A 20,643-nucleotide genomic window follows, 5' to 3' on the forward strand; every position below is an offset into this window, starting at 1 on the left:
CATTTTTTTGCAAAAAACAGACAAACAAAGAGTGACTTGGATCGTGAATTGGAAAGAAGGCCTGAGATGAAACTGTCATGTAGACAAAACTGATAACCTTCAGGGTGAAGAAGCAAAAGTTGATTTTTTGTGAAGTATACGGTGAATATGTTGGAATAAAAAGTTATTCAAGCTGTAGAAAATTACATGGATTTGTATTTATGTTTAGCATCAGTAGTAAAATTACATTTTCTAGTGAATCTACAGCTCAGGGCTTTAAAGCATAGATCTTTTAAGATGCACCAAGCAGAATTCCAAGGATTACAAGAAATGTTTTATTTATAATGTTTGCAGGAAACTAGACACTGTGCCCATCTGTCTCTTCCAATATATTTTTGAAACCAGATTTATGGACTATAACTAGAAAAGTAAAAAGGGACCATGTTCTGACTTCCTCTCAGTGTAATTCAGTCTATTATTATATTTTTTCTTTGCTATAAACCTGCCAATACCATTTACCATAGTACCCTTTATTTGTCAGTTTCATAGTAGTAAGCTTTGTGTCTTTTTTATGATAACTTCTTCAAGGATGCAGACAGTAATGTCAACATGTGATTTATTACCCCCTCCTCTACATTTCCACATACTTGATGCAGCGGGAGAGAAATAATTACTGAATGAAGGGCCGGAACTCTGACACTGCATCTCCTTACTATGAAAAGGACTTAAAAGAGAAAAATGCTCCCACCAAAAGAGAATTTCATTCTCTATGTCTCCTACTGGCCTTTTGTTTATACCCTCACTCTCTCTCTCACTTATTCTTTTGCTGCCATTTAGTTCCACTCCCTTGTCTACTTATGGCCTAGATTACTCTGAAGCTAGTCTAAAAAGCACCTCATATTCTTCTAGCAAACATCATCCAGGCTTCAACCACAAAGAACTCCACTTCAAGCCAAGAAGATGAGCAGCAGTCAGCAACCACTTGCAAGACAATGTTTAAAAGGATTTTTAACCACAATGCAAAAGAATATTAAAAAAGAATATATACATATATGTATAAATATCTAAATCACTTTGAGGTACAGCAAAAATTTACACAATGTTGTAAATCAACTGTACTTCCATAAAAAAATATTAAAACTGAAAAAAATTAAGCAAAAAGAATTTTTAAAAGTTCACGGCCATTTTTAAGTAACTCAGTCAAAGTCTCAGGAATGTCAGGATGAATGTTAGTCCCAGAGGCATTGACTCTCTCACTCCCCCAGAGAACAGTAAGCTTCAAGAATGAGGAAGAACCCCAGACACAAGAGTGTATACTGTATGATTCCATTTATATAAAACTCTAGAAAATGAAAACTGATCTGTGCCTAAGAATGCAGATCAGTTAGGGACAAGGAAGAAGGTGTGTGGAGGAAGGGATGAATTACAAGGGGAATAGGAGGTTTGGGGATGAGATAGAAATCTTTGATGTCTTGATCATGGTGGTAGTTTCATAGGTGTGTATTTTGTCAAAATGCATCAAATTGCACACTTTAGGTGCATTTATTCTCTGCAAACTATATCTCAATACCTTTTTCAAAATGATAATAAACTAAAGCCAATTCAGAATAGGGTGAGGGAGCAAGAAAGCATTCCATCTAAGAAAAAAAGTGAAGATTCTTGGGGAACGTAATTCCTGCCATTAGGGGTCTGGTGGGCAATCAAATTCAAGACCAAGGTGACCTGGTGGAATCTGAAGGCAACAAACTTCACCTAAAAATAAACAACTTCCTAACACAGAAGAATAATCTAAAAGAAAAACTGGCCACCATGTTGAAGAGGGAGTTTCTTGGTACTGGAGATATTCTTGGAGAAGCGGGGCTGACTAAGACTTCAGAGAAACATTTTTGGAAAGGTAGAGATGAATTTTAAGGCTTCTTTCAACTTGAAGATTCTAGAATTCTGCAAGACTGGACATTCCCTGTTGTTTACTGTTAGTACAGAAAAGTCCAAAGATGGACTTCCCTGGTGGTCCAGTGCATAAGATTCCTCCTGCCAATGCAGGGGACATGGGTTCAGTCCCTGGTGTGAGAAGATTCCACGTGCCTTGGAGCAACTAAGCTTGTGCACCAGGACTACTGAGCCTGTACTCCAGAGACCCCACTTCACAACAAAAGAAGCCACTGCAATGAGAAGCCCGTGCACTGAAACAAAGAGCAGCCCCTGCTCACTGCAACCAGAGAAAGCCTGCACACAGCAGCGAAGACCCAGCGCAATCAAAGATAATGAAAAGAAATTACAAAAAAGGAAAAGAAGCCCGAAGTCAACATCATCTCCTTTTACTGGATGATTTGCCCCAAAGACAATTAAAATGTCAGGATGGGATTAAGTAGGAATTTTCTGCCCTCTTCGTTTGGTATCCAACCTTGGTCTTTCTTTTGGTCCAGGAACACGTTCACTGAACATAGATGACATTTTTAAATTGTATTTATTTATTTATTGGCTGTGCTGGGTCTTCGTTGCTGCACAGGCTTTTCTCTAGTTGGGGTGAGTGGGGGCTATTCTCTAGCAGCGATACGCCAGGTTTCTTATTGTGGTGGCTTCTCTTGTTGCGGAGCTCAAGGACTCAAGAGCTCTAGGGTACTTGGGTTTCAGTAGTTGCAGCATGTGGGCTCAGAAACTGCAGCTCCCAAACTCTAGAGCACAGGCGCAGTAGTTGCGGCGCATGGGCTTTGCTGCTCCACGACAACTAAGGATGTGGGATCCTCCTGGATCAGGGATCAAACCTGTGTCTCCTGCATTGGCAGGTGGATTCTTTACCACTGAGCCACCAGGGAAGCCCGCAGAGATGACTTTTGCTTTCCAAAAGCCCATATTATCATACATAACTTGCCTGAAGTGAGCACACCCACTGGTGGAAACACTGAGTGTAATTTGTGGGAGTATATTCTCAACATCACAATCATGTGACATTCACTCACATCTTCTGCTGAAGCAGTGTGTTGCAGAGATGCATGCATGTCAGCCTTAGGCATCATGATAAACTACAAAAACTGCAAGAACTCATTCATTCATTCAATCTGTCAGTCAGCCAATGAACACGTGGGCACTCTAATGCATCAGGAGGCTCTCCTCCCTGCTTTGACAGTGAATTCTTCTCACTGTAATTTCAAGTGATGAACCTGACTTTGGGAGGAGGAGACACGTTTAAGGACGTTATATAGAAACAGACCTCCTGGGAGTTCAAGTAACTTAGGCCTGGCTGGAGGGTCAGTGTTAGACAGATAAATAGTTCAGGATTTCCGTTGTTAATTTCTGATTATGCTCGAGAAGTTTGGGATTCATATCCTCTAAGCCAAGCTTTCTATTGAAATGGGACAACTTCTGGAGATCTGATTCTAACATAGGATAGAGAGTCATTTCCCAGGACTCCAGCCACCCAGGCAACCAAGCTCTGGTTCTTTCTTAGCCCTGCTCTAGCTCTCTCTTTTGTGGACAAGTCAATGTTCATTCAGAGCTTCACCAGGGGCTGAGTAAGTGTGAAAAAAAGAACCCACTCAGATCCAACCATTTATCTTTCCCGCCAACTGCTCTCACTCATACAGGGAAGGCAGCAGCTCATTTGGTCAGTAGGCTTGATCTGAGTATTTTTAATTTCATTGATCTCACTGGCCCCAACTTAAGAGGATAATAGGAAGATGTGTTTGCATTTAGCTCTTCCAAATAACACTGGGAAAGTGCAATGGAAAAATCCGTAAGCTGTTCAGAGGGAGAATAAGGTCCAGTGTGCACTGGGTAAAGGAAACTGAATCCAGGAAGAATAAACAAAGGGTTGGAAACAAAGGTAGAGTCAGGCCCAGGAGGAAAGACCCTCCCCTCTTTTCCAGAAAATCCAGATCATGCTCTGGTCAGCACTGAGAATTATTTTAGCTCTATATTAAAGTTCTACATTAACAGCGGGAAGTGCACGCTCTGTAGAAGGCTGCACTTAATCTTTGTGCAAGAGATTAAATTGAATAACATCCACATATAATCACTAAGATTACTAATTTGAAAATGAATTCTTTTTTTAATTTAGGGAGATGACAAATCTACCTAAAGCATCTTTTAGTATTAATAAACTTACATACTAATAAAATTTGAAAATGGGTTCTTTGACATATTTTGTTTTTCACATGCTTAGTGCTTTTTAACATATCACTGATGTCTATTTCAATTAGAGACTACAAAATTCATTTTGTCAAATTTAGAGTTCATTAAAAAAAAACCAGTAAATTCTGAAATACTTTAACCTTGTATTTTACATGTGCTTGATAAAATCTGAAGTCTGAGCTTTCCCATATTTTAATGGTCTTTTGGTCTTTAGGCATCATGACTTAAAGACTAATTCTGAAACAATGATGGTTTTCTTTGAAACATACAACACGTTAAAGGAAGATTGGTAATTTTTTTGGACTAAAATCAACAAAGAGTAAAATTTAGATATTTTATCAAGTGCAAGTAAGTTCTTAGTTAGACTCAGACTTCAGTTGGACTGTTAGGCTGAAAGTTGATCTGAATTAGAAATTCTTAAAAATAAATTCCTCATTATGACTTTCAAGGGCATTCAATAACATTAGGAAGCAGATAAGAAAAATGTTTTATTTATATATCTAACCAGGACAGCTCTGAAGACTAAATAAATTTCATGGGTAATTAATATCATTTGCACGAAAAATAACATGCCTGAAATTTAAAATCCTTTTTTAAAGAACATAGACTTTTCTTGAATGTCCCTACTCTGACTCAGAGTGATGACTGGCCCTGGTGAACACAGGGGCAGCAGAACCTCTTTTGTGACTCTTAGTTCTCACAATGACCCATTAGTCTTTGGACTTAACACACCATGTATCTCATAAGTTTTATGACTTTAATCTATGATTATATGAAAGCTAAACTTACTTCCACTTAAAAATGATCAATAAGAACACAAGTCTTCAGCTTATTCAATATATCTGTATCATGAGAATTTACTGGATTCCAACTCCATCTCAGGCACCGTGTGAGGTAGCTGGATGACAAAGACAGATAAAACACAAGCCCTGTTCTTAAGAGGGATGGATTAGAGCTGCTGTTATGAGCACAGCATGCTGCCCATCAGCTCTTCAGAATCAGGTGGGCAGCTTGTCGTAAACCATTTATTGCTAGCCGCAGATAAGAGTATAGATGTTTGCAAATGGCTTGTTTTTTGAACAGTAAATGAGAAGAAGTCTGGTGTCAGCCTTACAGTGCCGCCTATCTCAATGCATCTCAATATTCAGAAGGCCAGGAGGAGCACACAGTTGGATCTTTACACACGGCAGGGAGCCCTATACACCTGCATCATTGATCAAGCGTGTCATCGTCTAAAAAAATGCACCTAGTAACAGAAATGTATCATCAGACAAGTATTAATATAATACAATGTGATATGTTCTCACAGTGCTACAGGAATGTAGGTAAGTCTGTGGTTCAAAACATCTCAGTGAGAAAAGAAACAGAAGTCAGGCTTTGAACAATGACACAAAACCAGTGTTGATGAAAAGCAGGACAGGGCATTCTAGCAGGTATGAGCTTCTTCAAAGGCACAGACTTGTAATAGCCATATGGACACAGCTGTACATTGCGAGTGGCCAGAAGACAGTGTGTGCTTGTAAAGCAGCAGAGAAAGGTGGGGTGGGGTCAGGTGATGAAAGTGCTGACAGCCAGGACAGGGCGTCTGGATATTATCAGTGAACCATCAAGGTTGTGCAAGCAGAATAATACGGTCACATCTCCATTTTAAAAGGGTAACTCAAGGGAAGCAGGGCAGGGGACATGAATAAGAAGGGAGAAAAAATGCAGAAAAAAGATGAGCTGGAAGCTTACTATAGTCCTGATGAAAAAGCATGAGGCCTAGAAGTATTACTGAATTTGCCAGGTAGAGAAAAGGAGGTTGAAATTGAATCAAAAAGCTTTTCAAAAGTGAACCTTAAAAAAATTGGGTGACTGAGGACACGTGAGAAGTCAGGGAGAAAGAGACTAGAGGATGACTGAGGTCTCTGAGGGTCAAGAAGCAGTAGTGGAATGGCAATTCCATTTACTAATGAGCCAAGTCAGAGTGCAAATGGATTAAGAATTCATATGGAGTGTGTTTGCCAATAGGCAGGTTGCAAAAAACATCTCAGAGAAATAAACTCTTCCGGATTTCCATCTTGAAAATACAGGCAGAGCCACTAACATCTATAGCCTGTCTATGTTAAAAATTTAATGTTCTCCTTGTAGTAAATTATGGATGTCCACTTATACCAGGATGCTGTCCCTAGAGTCAAAGAAGAGTCCCAAATTTGAGGTCGAGGTTGCTTAGCAACCAGAGTACCCTTGAGCAGAGAAAAATGGACATTTTTTCCCCAGTAAAGTCTTTCACAGATTTCAAACAGGAGCAGGGAGAAATGATCATTAAAAACTGACCTTAGGACTTAGGTACAAAGAAAACAGAAGCTGTTCCACCAGCAGGGGGCATCGCACCTTCTCCAAAGCGTTAGTGGCTCAGTGGTGTGTGACTCTTTGTGACCTGGTTGGACTGTAGCCAACCAGGCTTCTCTGTCCATGGGATTTTCCACGCAAGAATACTGGACTGGGTTGCTATTTCCTCTTCTAAGGGATCTGCCCCACCCAGGGATCGAACCTGGGTCTTTCGCATTACAGGCAGATTATTTACCATCCGAGCCACCAGGGATAGCAACCTTCTCTAAAAAGCTTTCTAAAATCCTCAATACATATTAGTGTCCGTTTCCCATCCTTGACTAACCCTGGCACACAATAGTGTCTTCTCACTGGTACCATCCTGGAGGCACAGCCCTGCACAGCGGTTAACTTTTCAGTTGTCTTCTCCAAAAGGACTTGACATGTCTGAAGCCTTGATCTTATAGGTCATGTTCTCACTGAAGAGCCTGGTATTGAATCCTGACTCTGGCCCTTACTCTCTGGCCATGAGCAATTCTTCAATGCCTCTGTGCCTCAGTTTCCTCATCTGTAAAATGGAGCTAGAAATAGTGCCCTCCCCCACCGTGAACATTAAATAAGTTAAAATATTTAAGGTGTTTGACACAGGCCTGGCACACAGTAAGCATTCAGTAATTCTCGGCTAGGACTGGTGTTCCGGAAAAGGCAATGGCACCCCACTCCAGTACTCTTGCCTGGAAAATCCCATAGATGGAGGAGCCTGGTGGGCTGCAGTCCATGGTGTCGCTAAGAGTCAGACACGACTGAGGACTTCACTTTAACTTTTCACTTTCATGCATTGGAGAAGGAAATGGCAACCCGCTCTATTGTTCTTGCCTGGAGAATCCCAGGGACGGGGGAGCCTGATGGGTTGCCGTCCATGGGGTCGCACAGAGTCAGACACGACTGAAGTGACTTAGCAGCAGCAGCAGCAGCAGCAGGACTGGTGTTCTTATTATATGTGTCCTCTGCCGTAACTGGAGAGAGCAGGGTGAGAATTCTGCAGGTGTGTAGGGGACGAAGCAGTCAACAGCCCGAGGCATCTCTTCATGGGTGTGAGGATTTTGCATCCTTTGGACAACAGGCCCAAAGAATCTTTTGTAACCGAGCAGCACCCTGTGGGTACCTCTGTCAAGTTTATGATTAACCTCCTGAACCTTTATTGCTTTTCTTGTTCAAAATTTGTTATCCTCAAGATTGAGGAATACCAAAGAAAAGAGGGAAATTGTAACCAAACAGGACTATGGGGTGCTGGGGAGGAGGACAGGCCTTCCCCTATATCCGCTGCTTTAGCGCCTCTCTGAAGAGTAGTATCTGAGGCACATTTCCTGAGTTCTTTTACAGATGTAAACCCTCCCCACCAACAATTGGAAGTAGCTAACTACTTGATGACCATAAGCACAAAGCCACAGGCCACCTGGAGCAGGCACACCCTGCTCTCTCACCATCAGTCAATCAGAGAATCGTGCATAAGCTGATCACAGACCCTGCGACCGGCCTCCCTCACCTAGCCCTTAAAAGCGCTTTGCAGAAACCCTTCAGGGAGCTCAAGGCTTTTAAGGGCATGAGCCACCTCTCTCCTTACATGGCCCTGCAATAAACCTTTCTCTGCTCCAAATTTCTGTGTTTCAGTTTGTCTGGCCTCACTGTGCATTGGACACAGGAACTTGCATTAACACTTTCTCTGGGTCAGCACCTCACCCAAAGAGTCCAAGCATAGAGTTTCCTCTTTGGAAAAATGTACACCAACACATAAATGGAATATGTTCTTGAAATGCTGAAGACTGCCTCAAAGAAAAAGGAAAGACAAAAAAGAGGGTGAGCCTGTGACAAATGGCTGCTCATGCTCAGCCATGTCCCACTCTTTGTGACCCCATGGACTGTAGCCTGCCAGGCTCCTCTGTCCATGGGATTCTCCAGGCAAGAATACTGGAGTGGGTTGCATTTCCTTCTCCAGGGGATCTTCCCAACCCAGGGATTGAACCCATGTCTCCTGTGTCTACTGCATTGGTAGGCAGATTCTTTACCACTGTGCCACCTGGGAAGCTCTGACAAATGAGTAGGTGGGGGAAATTAGAGATTTTTCAGGATTGTTTAAAAAGCTTTCCTGGAAAGACCCTGAGATGAGCAGAGACAGGCACAGAACTCACCCTCTCAAGGCCGGCAAACCAGGGTGTGGTGAACAGAATTATGGCCCTCCAAAGTTGTCCACGTCCTCTGATGATGTCACCTTCCACACAAAAGGGATTTTGTGGGTGTGATTTCAGGATTGTGAGATGAGGGCGATCCTCCTGGATTATCTGGGTGGGTCCAGTATAATCACAGGGTTCTTACTAAGAGGAAGACAGGGAGAGTCTGAGGAGAGGTGGGCAGGGACGCAGAGTCACAGTGATGCCGGCCAGGAACCGAGGAACACAGGCAGCCTCAAGAGGTTGGAAAAGGCCAGGGCTTCTCCACTAGACCCTCCAGATGAACACAGCTCTGCGGCCCCAGTTTAGACTTCTGACGTTCAGAAGCAGAGGATAACAACTCTGTGTTGTAGTAAACCACCAAGATTGTGATCGTTCTTAAAACAGGAAACAAATGCCCAAACAGAAAGTGGGAGGTCTGTGAATATGTCAGAAGACAGGAGACAGCAAGAGACAAGTTACGGGCAGAGCAAAGAGCGTGCCACTGGCTAAAAAGTGATGGGATAGGAAGGTTGTTTAGAAAAAGAGGAACGTGAAACCTATTTGAGCGTAATGCTGCTGCTGCTGCTGCTAAGTCGCTTCAGTCATGTCCGACTTTGTGCGACCCCATAGACGGCATCCAAGAGGCTCCTCCGTCCCTGGGATTCTCCAGGCAAGAATAATGGAGTGGGTTGCCATTTCCTTCTCCATGAGCCTAATGGAGTTTGGTCAAAGAATGTGATTGCTGTAGTCAGTTAGGAGTTGTAAGAGAGTACTATTAATATTATTATTATTCTTGTCCTGTTTTCTGTGGGGGAAAACTGTGAGACTCTGAAATGGATGAAAAGGATTCCCGGGTGTCTTGTCTAACATACTTTGCCAGGTTCTCTCAGTCTTTCATCAACTTTGAACTACTGTATAATCTGTAAGTTTGGGAAAATTAATAACAATGCAAGCAATTCTTTCCCATAGAGATGCCAATTAGTAGCACTGAGTGCCCAGTAGATGGACCATTTTGCACCCATTTGTAAATCCACATCAGTATTTCCTATTTGCCTGTATATGTCTGGTCCTTGGACTGTTCCTTAGAACAAGGCGTATCATCTTACTGGCTCTCTCAACTGATGACTTAAATATAGTCTTTGATGCATGTTCATTTTATATCTGTTCCTTGGTGGCTCAGATGGTAAATAATCCGCCTGCAATGTGGGAGACCAGGGTTCGATCCCCAGGTTGGCAGCCCACTCCAATATTCTTACCTGGAGAATCCCCATGGACAGAGGAGCCTGGCAGGCTACAGTGCATAGGGTCGCAAAGAGTCAGACACGGCTAAGCGACTAAGCACAAGCATACAGCATGATAGTCATGAGTTCACATTTTCAAAAACACACCCTGTAATATTTAACTAGGCTAGAACTGTAACATAGCTGGTAAAACCAAAGTTGTCTTATGTCCGTCTGCATTCCTCCTTCCCAGGAGCTGACTTTATGATACCAAACAGTACTGCCACAGGGCCAGGTGCCTCGAGGGCCAAAACCACGGTACTTTGACAAAGGGTAAGGTTGATACTCGGCTTCCCCCTGGGCAGGGGACCTGGGACAGTGGATAACTGCTGCCTCTGGGACTATCACCAAAGGAAAGCTTGATATAGGAACTAGGTGGGTGAGCAGTGAGGGTCCCCAGTAGGAACCATCACTCCACAAGTCTTTCATCTTCAGTGCTCCCACACACACAGAGGGTGTTCCCCCATCTTGGTCCAGAAGAGGCAAACAAGCATCCTCCCAACAAGACTCTCCCTGCCTTCAGGACTATGGGTCTGGCAGTGAGAACAATGAACAGAAGCAGGAAGAACAAAAGAGTGGTCCTTAGATGCTGTTGTATATAATCAGGGCTAAAAGAAAGAAAACTTTAATATAAATTATCTTCAGAAATGGTATAGACATAATCATGGGTGAGAATCCTCAGTGATTATCACCTACAGGAAATTAGCCTGCCTATTAATATCCCAGCCTGTGGAGTTGATGTCAAGGAGCCAAGAAGTTATATTGTTTCTTCTGTATCCAAATTTCCAAAATAACATTCACATACTATGAGAAAAATGGACATTTTTGCTTTACTCTTAGCTTTATGGAAAATGATTTTGTTTCTCTAGCAGCTAAAATTTGGCTCCTGGGTTCAAATAGGATTTTTTTATATTAGAATGATAAAGCTTTAGTTGGGAATAAGTATTGTACCTTATTAAATCATTTCAATAGGTATTGAGATTCTTTTTCTTCTCTTTCTTAAACTATTAATAAGATGTACTGTGTTAATTATTTCATATTGAATTATCCTTGCATTTCTAAAATGAGCCTTCCTATCTTGGAGTGCCATACATTGAATGCACGTAGCCAAATTCTGTCCCCTAGTAAATTTGTTTGGACTTTTGTGCCTACATAGCATTTTCTAAACTATTCAGCAGGATACTATTAAATGTGTAATGATTTTTTTAAAAGGGCCTATTCTCAGGCTTGAGAGATGGTAGGTTAAAACAACATTAGCGGGTCTCTCCTACATGAATACTCAGAGGCTCTAAAGTGCTGCGTGCTCTATGAATCTCAAAAAGGGGGAAAGATCGTGCCATATTTCCCAAACTTATTTGACAAGGGAACTTTTTCCCAGCACATCTATTTACATTTCTAAGAATGGTGCGCTATAGAACACCCATTTTCAAATTGCAGGTTAATCAAAGAACAAGACTTGTTTATTTGTTTCTGAAATTCCTTTATCAAGGTTTGGATTCAGGATCATGTTTGCATAATAGAACAAATTTTATAAATGAGTCCATGAATCAGAAGGGATTTTTAAATAGAGGAATCACCTATACCTTGAAAATTTGAAAGAATTCCCTGTAATTCCACAAAATATCTCATGAGAAAGGGACTTTTTTTTTTTAGAAGTTTTATAAACTCTTTCCAATATTCATTGGAAGGACTGATGCTGAAGCTGAAACTCCAATACTTTGGCCAGCTGGTGTGAAGAACTGATTCATTGGAAAAGACCCTGATGCTGGAAAAGACTGAAGGCAGGAGAAGGGGATGAGAGAGGTTGGATGGCAGCTCTGGGAGATAGTGAAGGACAGGGATTCTTGCCGTGCTGCAGTCCATGGGGTTGCAAAGAGTCGGACATGATGAGAGACTGAACTCAATAAAGTCTCACTTAGTACTTTTTTAACTCTGCCCTAGTTGAGTCTCCTACTTTTAGCAGGTTAATTTTTTTTTTCAGTTAAAAAATGCATTCTTTTGTTTAAAGATTAAAGCCTGATCAGCATTCCATGGTATGTTCTCATGTTTAAATATGCCTCCTCACTGTTGTCTTATACACATTTTCATTTCTAACTTTGTTCATCTTTTGCATGTGTTCCTTGAACAAAGACTGAAGTGAGGACTACAGAGTAGAAGCCAGGCATGAAAATGGCTAAGTTATTATTTGGGGAAAACTCATGATCAGTGTGAGGGACAGACACATAAACAAATAATTTCGATGCCTTGTAATAAGGGATGCAATTGGAATAAGGCAAACAGGCTGCGAAGACAACCTTTAATGGCTAACAGACTGAAGGAATTGATGCCATCTTCAAAAAGATTCTAAAAAGCCAATAGAGAATCACACAGCAGTTAGGAAGAGGCTACAGATCATGAGAAGAGAGGGCAAGAGAAGAGAGAAAAATGGTGTGTGAATTAAGAATTGCTACATAGCACGGGGAACTCTACTCAATATTCTGTAATGATCTATATGGAAAAAGACTCTAATACATTTATATATAATGACAAAAGGTAGATTCGTTGCTTAGGGTTTGGGACAGGCGTCATGAGAAGTTGAGGGGAGGGAAGTCTAAAGGGTACAGGGTTTCTTTATCAAGCAATAAAAACATTGTAAAATCGATCATGCTGATGGACACACAACTATATGTGACACTATGGGCAGTAAGGGGCCCTGGGAGATATTTTAAGCAGGAAAGTGATGTGATAAGGTTAAGATGAAGAATTCTGATGGCAATACAAAAAGACAGCCTGGAGCAGCTGCAGACTGGAGGCATGGAGATCTGCTAAGATACCATGCAGAGCGGGGAAAGTAAGTGGTTCCTAATAACCGAAACAAGTATAACTGACAAAGACTTGATTGATTGAATGAGGAGTGTGATGCTATTAACCAAGATAGAAACTTGTTCCAAAGTGGAGCAGATTTGGACAAATGGATTTTCTTACCTGATCCCTTCCCTTTTCTTCCTCCTTCCCCTCATTTTATACTTGTTTACATTAAAATCAACTCCTCAGTCTACAATATAAGACACTTCATGGTCTGGCCTCTCCCCATGCCTCCAGCTGTATTTCTCACCATTCATCCCATTTCAACCCTCAATGTCAGCCAAGTCAAATCACTTTACGGTTCCTATTACCCAGTATAGCTTCATTGTTAGCTGTCTTCAGGCATCCATTCATCCCACCACCACTGCCCTGATTGTCCAACTGTGACTGTGCACACATATTCATCTGTTGAGACTTTGTTCCTCTGTTCATTCCCTTATGGCCTTTCCAGTAGAATGACCACTGCCCTCCCCCTATCAGTGAGTCAGGTATGGGCTTCCCTTATTTAAATACAGGCACATACTTAGATCCCTAAGTGTCCTGCTGTTGGAAAATAAGCACTCCAAAATCAAGAGCATATCTTATCACCCAATTCTTGGTGGCTAACATAGCATAGCACCTCAAAATAAATGTTCAATGAATGAATCAATGAAAAAAGATGATCAATAAAATAAAGTCATTACAAGTTGCAAGATGTCATATGTGGTCCATCAATGGACAAATGAATAACCAAAACGTGGGATATCCATACAATAGAATATCATTCAATTATCAAAAGGAACAGTGTACCAACACATGCTACCACATGGATAAATCTCAAAAATGTTAGGCTGAGAGAAAGAGGCCAGTCACAAAGACCACATACTGTATGATTCCATTCATGTGAAATGTCCTTAACAGTCAAATCCATAGAGACAGAAAGTAGGTTAGCTGCTACTGCCCCACCCCAGTAGGCTGGGGGGTGGGGGCCATGAGGAGTTGAGGGGATGGAAGTCTAAGGGGTACAGAGTTTCTTTATGAAGCAATAAAAATCTTGTAAAGTTGATCATGCTGAGGGACACACAACTACACGACTGTACTAAATGCCATTGAATTGTACACTTAAAGCGGGTGAGCTGTGAATTTGTGAATTATATATCAATAAAGCTGTTACCAAAAAAAAAAGATGTCAAATTTGGAACCAAATATAATTCATTAATGAGAAAAATGTTTTAAAAGGTCAGAGAAGCACTGGGAGATAAGCCCCACTGATGGTGGATGAAAATAGGGGAGTGAGTAAGAGTTAGCACATATTAAACTCTCACGGTGTCACTTATTATGCTATAGGGACTTTATCTGCATTTTCTCCTTTAATTCCCATGAGTTAGATATTTTTATTCCCATTTAGAGGTGAGAAAAAACTGAAGAAGGGTCTTCCCTGGCAGTCCAGTGGTTAAGACTTCTCCTTCCAATGAAGGGGGTACAGGTTCCCTTAGTTCCCTGCTTGAGGAACTAAGATCCCATGTGCCTCCTGGCCAAAAAAAAACAAAACAAAACAACAACAAAAAACAGAAGCAATATTGTGACAAAAACTTTAAAAATGGTCCATGTCAAAACATCTTGAATGAAAAAAAACTGAGGCAAAGATAGTTCCAGTCACTTGCCTAACAGCAGTCAAGCAGTGGGCAAAAGCCAGGATTTAAATGCAAGCAGACGAGCTCCAAAATCCACATGCTTTGACCATTTTGCTTTGTTTATGGAATTGGTGGGTATGTTGGAGTTTTTCCTTTTCAGTTCTTGCAGAGAAGTTTAACTTTTAAAGTTCTTTGGTTGACTCATGTGTTGCTTTAATAATGGAAGTACTTAAATCTCTGAAATTACCTCCTTGTAATTTTTCAGTGAACTTCAGCTGTATGTCTTTTGCACTGACCTCATTTTTTGTTGTCCAAATAATTTGTTTTTTTCAATACTTGATTTTCTCTTGTTGGTTTTTCATTATCAAATGGTAGCTTTGCTTCTTCAGACTGGGTTACCTTATTCCCAGAGAATGTGGCTGGCACAGTTTCTGCATTGAGGGATTTAATACATTTTCTTTGTGATCTACCATTATCAAGTTTTGTAAAAAACCCCATGGACTCTAGAAAAGAAGGTCCATTCTCCCTTTTGCAGAGGAGGTGCCAAATGTTACCCTGCTATAGTAAATATATTTTATCATTTACAGACCTTCAAAAGAGAAAATTCCAGTTTCCTCTTAAATTATTTTCAAAATAGCAATGGCCTTCACAATAATACATTCTTAATGCAAGCAACACACTTAGAAGTTAAAAGGGGAAGAATACGTCTGAGTAATTCAAAAGGCCAGGAAGAACCTAGCCATTTGTAATCAGATATTTAGATACTGGCAAAGCTTTTAACTTCAGCACTATGAATGGCCATAAAAAGATATAAACCTACTTGTAAAAGACTTGGCTTCCTCTGCTTTTTACATAATCAATTTGACATTTGAATTTTGGCAAAGGATCGCAAGTACCTTGCTTTATTTATTACCTGAGATTAGATAAAAACATCACTGTTATCAAATCCTACCAGGCTTTTTCCTAAAATAATGTGCAATTTTTCAAGCAAGGATCACTTTGTCCTGACATCAAAGTCTACAGAACAGGATTTCCAAGTATATTATACATAGAAACCACTCTCCTCCCACCCCTCCTACCCTCTCTTCCCTGCCTGCTACACATCCCTCCCCTTAAAATAACCCACTCCCACCAATTCTGCCTTCTACCAACCACTACATTTATAGTAAGACACCAACCTAAAAAAGAACAAGGAAGTACACAAAGAATTCATCATCAAAATGGTGCCAGAGAAGAGCGGAAGGGTCCTCAGGCACTATATTTGTCATTCCACACAGTATACAGACCATACTGAAAGGCACATAGATGCCCAGGGACCACATGCTTGCTGTTATATCCACACCGAGAAGATTTTTATCCCTGGGTACAGTCTAAGAGGTGCTACCATCAGAGAAGGGTGTCATTAAGACCTCACCAATCCCTATAGTGACCTCTGTGCTCTCAAAGGCACCCCATGGAAGGAAGGGTCTTTCTAGAACCATCTGAAGAATAAGAACTAGTGGCTTAAATGGTAGCATCTAATGCCCATTCTCCTAGCTTCCCATGAAAGTCAAAACCCCAAAAGATGGGAACTCAGCTCATCCTCAAAAACAAAGCTGATGGTTGAACTACAGCCCAACTCCAGATACAATCTCCCCACCTCATCCCCAGTTAGATGACTGATTTGACAAAAAGTACTCAGGTCTGGCTTCACGGTATCCCCAGCTCTGCTCATGAAATAAAGACAGTCATCTGGGAAAGTCAGCAGGATGCTTCAGCTGACCTCTACTTACTATCCACCCACCTGCCTCAGTCTTCACAGAACAGAAAACTGTGCGGCAAAGCAATGAATTTCCCAGGACTTCTCTGGCAGTCCATGGTTAAGACTCCACCTTCCAGTGCAGGGGGGCAGGTTCGATCCCTGGTCAGGGAGCTAAGACCCCACATGACTTGCAGCCAAGAAACCAAAACATAAAATGGAAGCAATATTGTAACAAATTTAATAAAGACTTTAAAAATGGTCCACATCCCAAAAAAATCTTTTAGAAAAGAAATTGGTTTGTTTTTTTTTTTTTAAAAGAAATGAATTTCCCACCATCCAGGGCACTCTGCACCCTGGGCTCTCCCTCCCTCCCTCACTATATCCCATCATCCTTCTTCATACATTCTGATCAATTAACTCAAAAAGAGCCAAATGAATATGAAATGTGGGGAATGGAGAGGATGGCAGTGACACAGTGATGCATTTCTGAGGCAGTCTGCATGGGGACATAATAGTGAGGAGTCCAGGTTTTGGAGCTGACTGCCTGGGGTGAGTCCTGGAGTTGCACCTATGAGCTGTGCAACCGCGGTTAAGTATCTAAACCTCTCAGGGCCTCCTTCCTGTCTGTGGATCAGAAATCTTGAGTGCCTCCCTCTTATTTTAAAATATGGGAAGTACAGAGAACAAAACTTGGCCATAGTAAGCACTCAGGTTCCCAGCACTGGATAATGAGTCTCTCATACTATCTCATTTAATCACCACAAAAATGTTTGGTGTCCCATTATACAGATGAACCAAGGCTCAGAAAAGCTATGAAACTAGCCCAAGGCAATGGAATGAGCAGAGAAAGAGCTGGGACTTGAATTGAGGGCTGACATCAAACTTAGCAGCTCTTGATCCACACACCATGCTCCTGCCCTCCATGGATGAAGTTCAGCATATGAGGACAAAGGAAAAACCAAGCTGGGTAGCAGTATGTGGTGATGACAGTTGTTTTGCAAATGCAAACTATAGGTTTAAAATAAAACAGAGCCAGACACTGGGGACATGACAAGATGTCATCATGTCAAAGCAGTAGCTTTATCAGGAGAAAGTTGACTAGATTCGAGACCTAAATTCAGAATCTCTTGAATCACAATTGACTGTAGCTTTAGAAAGAGATCTGACTGCCCATCACCCAAGTGGACAGAAGGTGCAGCCCAGAACATTCCACATACCCTGTCAGTTGTCAGGAAATCATTCAGACAGACCTTGTTTCAAAACAAAGAGTAAAATCTGACAGGGAGGTCTGTAAAACTACTTCAGAGCAGTATCCTAGAGTCCCAGGAGAAGAGCATGGCTTCAAAGAATTCAAGGACACACGAATTTCATGAAACAGGAGCAAAAATCTATAGCAAGAGAATAGCCCAAGAGAAAAAGAAAACAAGAGGAAATGAAAAGGGTTGTAATACAAGAATTATAAGAAGTCAAAATGTATTTAAATATCCACGGAGGTGAGGAAAGAGAGATACTGCAGAAAAATCAAATCAGAGATGTGAAGAATACACTTGAGAGGTTCCCCATGAATGTAGAGGAAAAGGATCAAGAAATTAAAGTAATGAGAATGATAGACAAGGGAAAACCAATTTTTAAACTCCAATATAAAAATAATTGATTTTTTCAGAAGAATAGAATAACTAAAGGAAAAAAAGGAATAGAAAACACTTTCTCTTGACCTTTAGAAAAATCATATTCTATGAAAAGAGATCCTCACATGGACATATCTTAGCAAAATATTTATTAAAATGTTGGAAAAATCAAAACCATTCAAAGAGCTGAGGGGAAAAAATACTTAGAAAAAAAAAGATCAGAGCAATCCTAGATTCTCTGTAATAAAAGTTCTAGAAAACATGGAAACACCATCTAACAGTTGAGGGGAAGGATTAGAGACCCAAGATTTTGAAAATGCACTTGTGCAGTCTGACATCTGTGAAGCCAATGTTTGGCTTTTCCTCCTTTGAGAATGTATACCACCAATTACCATCTTTAAAAAAAAAATCAATTTAAACTTATGCCCCAAAATGAGCAGGTCATGCTATAATGGAACTGGGGGTTTTCCCTAATTAATTTGGGCTTCTCAGGTGGTGCTAATGGTAAAGAACCCATCTGCCAATGTAGGAGACAAAAAGAGACATGGATTTGATCCCTGGGTCGGGAAGATCCCCTGGAGGAGGACATGGCAACGCACTCCAGTGTTCTTGCCTGGGGAATCCCATGAACAGAGGAGCCTGGAGGGCTACAGTCCAGAGGGTTGCAAAGAATCGGACAGGATTGAAGCAATTTAGCACTTAATTTAGTCCCCAGACTCCAGCATCCAAGTGGGTTAAGGACTGTGGGGATGTTTCTGGATACCCTGGGCCAAGTATTCTGTGAAACTGCCTTTCTCTATTCACTTCCCAGGACCAAGAACACATCCTACAGCTGACAGTTCAAACCACAGGTTTCCCCACCACTTCAAACAATAGCAGGTGCTTCTCTGCTCCATTCTAACTAGCAAAGGCTAAAGTATTCATACTGTTGCACACCATAGATGAATAATACAAAGAGTTTGCTTCTCCTTCCCCCGAACAGGGCAACATAAACAGTTTAAAAGGTATTTTCATCACCAAACAACTCGGTTCTGATTTTCAGTTTATGACTTAATAACATTTTAAAATAAAATAGATAATTCATGAGAACTGACTATACAGCACAGGAATTCTATTCAGTGATCTGTGGTGACCTAAATGGGAAGGAAATCTAAAAAAGAGGGGGTATAATGTCTCACTGATTCACTTTGTTGTACAGCAGAAACTAACACAATGTTGTGAAGCAACTATATTCCAATTTAAAAACAAACATTTTTTTGAAATGCAGAAGCAAACCACATGCAATGCCAAAAATACAGACAAGCATCCATAATCCTGATGCTCAAAGAGAAACATTGCTAATCTACATGGTATTCATGCATTTCCATACACATCCCTCTTGAGTACTATTTTTCATATGAATGTATTTAACTGTACACAGTTCATAGTTTGCTTAAAATGTATCATACAATTTTCAAAATTCCCAATCAAAAAATATTTTGAAGGGTCGTACAGCATTCCACACCATGAATAATGGTGTTCACTTAATGAATTCCTGATTATTGAACAGTATAGGAATTATACTATACAGTACATATTACACCATGCAATGAAACAACCATAGTTTAGATTCAGAAGCAAAATTTCCTGAGATCAAGTCCTATTCCAGCACTTACAAGCCATGCAACATTAGATCAACAGTCTGTGCCTGTTTCCTCATAAGCGTAATGGGGATTATATTAATAACTACAGGGATTACATTAACAACTGTACTTAACTCAGAGTTGCGTGGATGAAAAGAATGAATAAATGTAAAGGCTTTAGAACACCCTCTGCAACATGGTAAACAATATGTGCTGTGCTTAGTCACTCAGTCGTGCCCAACTTTGTGACCCCACGGACTGTAGCCCTCCAGGCTCCTCTGTCCTTGGAGATTCTCCAGGCAAGAATACTGGAGTGGGAGGCCATGCACTCCTCCAGGGGATCTTCCCAACTCAGGGATTGAACCCAGGTCTCCCGTATTGCAGGCAGATTCTTTACCAGCCAAGCTACTAGGGAAGCCTGGTCAACAGTGTACGTTTAGGTTATTCTTTTTCCAGTTCTTTGGTACAATGTGGAATGAACATCCTTCAGGATATACCTTAAAAGCATAAAAACTCATATGATTATTTTTTTGGATAAATTTCTAAATGGAATTGTTGGGTCCAGAGGCAATTCACTTTTAAACTTGTGTACACATTATTTAATTTCATATCAAGAAGCTGTACAATTTTATAATCCCAACCACAAATAAATGAAAATGCCTATTTTCACACAGCCTGACCAATACTGGATATCTATTTTTTTCTCCCCCAACTCTACTAACCTAATGGATAAAACCGACATTTTGTTTCCTTATTTTGCATTTCTATTATGAATAAAGCCGACCATTTTTCGGAAGGCTTATATGTGATTTTGATTTTATTCTGTTTACACAAAACCTGTTCAGGTGCTTTGTCCACTTTTTGTTAAGGAGTATTTTTCTACTGATTGCCAAAAAATTTCTTGTATTAAGAATAAACATTTACCTTTTACATTGGAAATATTTTACCTCAGTTTGTCATTAGCATTAGCTATTACAAACATTTGTTTATAATATTTTGGTTTTTTAATGCTTTATATTTTATAATATCAAATCTACCAAACTTTTCCTTTATAATTAAAACTTTGATGTTACAGTTGGAAAGGCATTCCTAAACCCAAGTTTAGATATATTTCACCTACACTATCATCTCTGACAGGTCTGTGGTTTCACGTTTCATACTTTAACTCTATCCAAATTCAATTTATTTATGAATTAACATAAGGAAAGAAACTAACAATTTTCTCCCCATATGTGAACACACTTTCCCACCCATATTCACTAAATCTTTTTCTTACTGACTTCAG

General features: G+C 40.6%; 1 protein-coding gene across 1 annotated transcript in view; it reads right to left on the minus strand.

Moving 5' to 3' along the window:
- Positions 1–20,643, minus strand: part of CALN1 (calneuron 1) — a 414,595-nt gene that overhangs the window by 296,613 nt on the left and 97,339 nt on the right. The gene's annotated exons all lie outside the window — the stretch shown is intronic.

Source organism: Bos mutus, chromosome 25 (assembly GCF_027580195.1).
Source record: "Bos mutus isolate GX-2022 chromosome 25, NWIPB_WYAK_1.1, whole genome shotgun sequence".
In the NCBI taxonomy this organism is placed as follows: domain Eukaryota; kingdom Metazoa; phylum Chordata; class Mammalia; order Artiodactyla; family Bovidae; genus Bos; species Bos mutus.